Below are 4,161 nucleotides of genomic sequence, written 5' to 3' on the forward strand. Positions count from 1 at the left end.
GCACTTAATTTCTCCATGAGTTATAATATGTATTTTTTTATCATATTTTTCCTTTTAGATTATATGTTCTGTAAGGACAGGGACCTTGGTCTATCTTATTCATCAAGTGTCTGGCACAGAGTAAGCACACAGAAATATTAAAGTAAATAAATAGCTTTGTTTTGAGCATGGTGTTACCTAAGACTTTATATGAAAGAGGAAGAAGCTTGTGTAAAAGTAGAGCTTCACCAAAAGCAGTAAATGAATATTACAGGAGAAAAACTCTGGGTGGCAAGGAAGAATGGGAAACAATTGAATCAAGGTCATAAAGGGAATTAGTTTTTTAAGGATGAAAGAAGGAAGGCAACAATACTGGGTTAATTTAAGGAAAGTTGGAGTCAGATGATTTGGTGAAAGTAGGGCAGAATGTGTTTAGTTAAGAGTTTGAAAAAAAGGAAGAAATGCTGGCAACAGCCCATGTATCTATTAATATATCATCAACTGTGATCCAGCTAAGACAGATAATTTAATTGGAAGTTTAGCAAATGCTTGATTAACCAGCTCTCTTGATCTATTTCTTTTAAAATCCACTTGACTACCTTTCTAGTTACTAGAAGTCAGGTAATGAACGTGAATTACTGGAGTATAGACTGGAAAAGTTTTGCTGGAAGGGGTATTCAGAAGATATCTGGAACCAGAACTGCTGTAGTAGTCATGAAATTTCCTTCCCACTAGTCATGAATGCTTTCATCCCACTTGTATTGGATTAAAGGCACTTTAAGACAGGTAGTACTGTCAAGGGCAGAAATATAAAATGTATCACTGATGAGCACTCATAGTTTGATTATACGGTACAAATTCATTAGAACTATGTCAATCTAAATACCTGGTTGAGGTGGATTTGCAATGAGGCTAATGAAGCTTAAGTTACAGGACTCCTCTTTTATACCAAGTGTTTTCCAAGGACCTAGGAAGGACTCTAGGAAGAATCCTAGCAATGTATTTACATGGTAATTTGATATTATAAGATATGTTGAAATAATGTATTTTAAACATAATGGGTTAAGATCTTTGTCTCCACTTTAACTTTTCCTCTGTCATACTTTTGTTGGATGGTGTTACTGTGTTCATGAGCATTTTTGGTGCTAACTAAGGGGAATTGAGTTGGGATACATTTTGTTGGATTTAGTAGGATTTTTTTTTAGGTAGTTTGCAGTCATACTGTGTATAAATTTACTGCTATCCATTCTGACACAGTAAGGGCTTCCAAGAATACTCCACATGGTCAGTTTTATATCTTACCTAGTGAAGTGACTGAAGGTGAAGGAACAAAGGTCCTATTGTGATATAAACATGTTTTATGGCACCTGGCACCAGAAGAATGTGTATAGTGGGGAGATACAAATTTGAAATTTATGAAGTCAGAAGCTATTGTGTCAAAAATTTTTCCAGTCATTGGATGTACAGTTATAAGCATGGGATTTGGTTCTTAGTGCTACCTAAGCAAAATGGATGTTTCATCCTGTCTGGAGTATATAAATAAGAATAACGTACAGAGTACACAATTAGAGATGAATTACACCTTTTCCTTTTTTGATCAGAATGAAAAGAAATAAAATTGATCAGAATTCTTGGTTTCATAGGACAAAAACACATAGAAGTACTATGAACAAATAGTATGTTTATGCATGATATAACCTGTTTTATGAGTCACAGATCACAATATTGGGTCACCTTTTGGAATACCTGACACATCTTCTGGTAATTCCAGGTGAAATAACGCCAAAATTTTATTGACATGGAGAAACAGCCAGAAAAAAAAACAAATGTTACAGTGACAAAATGTCATGTATTAATAAGTCAAGGTAGTGTATGAGCAAGTTGATTACACACTTATGTAGCTCAATACACAATGGCAGCAATTTAAAATTGTTTCAAGATTGTCCTTATGTGTGCCTTAAATTCAGAATAATTTTGTTTATACTTTAAGAATGATTGATTATACCAAAAATATCCTCATACATGCCAAAAACGTATACCTCTTTGTTGCCCCCCAAAAAAGATAAATGAAGATATTCAAAATGTCAAAAAAACTTGAACATGAAAAATAAAAACCAGTGATGGTCAAAAATTATGAAAATAAGGAAAAGAATCACTCTTGCTAAGAAAATGCAAATTTTAAAATGAGAAGAGAACTGGTAAAGAGAATTATGAGATAAGAAAATATTTGCAAATCATATATCTGACAAGGGATAATATCCAAAATATGTAAAGAATGCATACAATTCAATAGCAAACAAAAAATCCAGTTAAAATGGGCAGATTGGGAATTCCCTGGCGGTCCAGTGGTTAGGACTCTGCACTTGCACTGTTGAGGGCCCAGGTTCAATTCCTGGTCGGGGAACTAAAATCCCACAAGCTGTATGATGTGGCAAAAAACACACAAACAAAGAAGACAGAGGAACTGAATATTTCCAAAGAAATATTTTTGGAAATTTTCCAAAGAGGACACACAAATGACCAATACATACATGAAAATGTGCTCAACATCACTAATCGTCAGGGAAACACAAATCAAAACCACTTTGAGACATCACTTCATACCTGTTAGAATGACTATCATCAAAAAGAAAAAAGACCATAGGTGTTGGCAAGGATGTGTGGAAAAGAGAACCCTCATGCACTTTTGGTGGAGATGTGAATTGGTTCAGCCACTGTGGAAAACAGTGTGGAAGTTCCCCAAAAAAGTAAAAATTGAACTACGATATGATCTAGCAGCTATACTTCTGGATAGCATGAGAAAATAAAATTACTTTCTCAAAGAGATAGTTGCACTCCCATGTTCATTGCAACATAGCTACAGTAGCCAAGATATGGAAACAGCCTATGTGTCTGTCAACAGATGAATAGATAAAGAACATGTGATATACGTGTGTATACACACACACACACACACACACACACACACACACACAGCGGAAAGCCATGAGAAAGAAGAATATCAAAGACATACTGTTGTTTGAGGCAGTATAGATGTACCTACCAGTGGGTATCATGCTAAGTGAAATAAGCCTAACAGAGAAAGATAAATACTGTATGATCTCACTTTTATGTGGAAGCTAAAAAAGCCAGACTCATAGAAGCAGAGACTAGACTGGTGATTACTAGTGGGTGGGGGAAAGAGGAGATGCTGGTCAAAGAGTACAAACTTCCAGCTGTATGATGAATAAGTTCTGAAAAAAACTGTAAAAAACACAAATACATGGAGGCTAAACAGTGCACTACTAAATAACCAAGAGATCACTGAAGAAATCAAAGAAGAAATGAACAAATATATAGAAACAAATGACAATGAAAACACTTTAACCCAAAACCTATGGGAGGTAGAAAAAGCAGTTCTAAGAGGGAAGTTTATAGCAATTTAATCTCACCTCAAGAAACAAGAAAAATCTCAAATACAGTACAAATGGCAATCTAACCATACACTTAAAACAACTAGAGAAAGAAGAACAAAGAAAACCCAAAGTCACTAGAAGGAAAGAAATCACAAAGATTAGAGCAGAAATAAATGAAATAGAGATGAAGAAAGCAAAAGCAAAGATCAATAAAACTAAAAACTGGTTCTTTGAGAAGATAAACAGTATTGATAAACCTTTAGCCAGACTCATAAAGAAAAAAAGGGAGAGGACGCAAATCAGCAAAATTAGAAATGAAAAAGGAGAAATCACAATTGACACAGCAGAAATACAAAGGATTATAAGAGACTAGTACAGAAAATGATATGCCAATAAAATGGACAATCTGGAAGAAATGGACAAATTCTTGGAAGGGTACAATTCTTCCAGACAGAACCAGGAAGAATTAGAAAATATAAACAGACCTATCACAAGTAATGAAATTGAAACTGTAATTAAATATCTTCCAACAAACAAAAGCCCAGGACCAGATGGCTTCACAGGCAAATTCTATCAAACATTTAGAGAAGAGCTAACACCAATCCTCCTCAAACTCTTCCAAAAAATTGCAGAGGGAGGAACACTCCCGAATTCATTCTACAAAGCCACCATCACTCTGATACCAAAACCAGAAAAAGATATAACAAAAAAGAAAATTATAGACCAATATCACTGATGAACATAGATGCAAAAATCCTGAACAAAATACTGGCAAACAGAATCCAAT

At 34.6% G+C, this 4,161-nt stretch overlaps 1 non-coding gene across 1 annotated transcript; it reads left to right on the top strand.

The window, feature by feature from the left end:
- The first annotated feature begins 2,310 nt into the window (after positions 1–2,310).
- On the top strand, positions 2,311–2,383 carry TRNAA-UGC (transfer RNA alanine (anticodon UGC)). The gene has a single exon. It is a non-coding gene; the product is annotated as a tRNA-Ala (tRNA).
- The last annotated feature ends 1,778 nt before the right edge of the window (positions 2,384–4,161 follow it).

The sequence above is a fragment of the Delphinapterus leucas genome, chromosome 5 (assembly GCF_059928025.1).
Source record: "Delphinapterus leucas isolate spDelLeu-1000000601 "Yukka" chromosome 5, BTC_Dleu_Yukka2, whole genome shotgun sequence".
Classification (NCBI taxonomy): domain Eukaryota; kingdom Metazoa; phylum Chordata; class Mammalia; order Artiodactyla; family Monodontidae; genus Delphinapterus; species Delphinapterus leucas.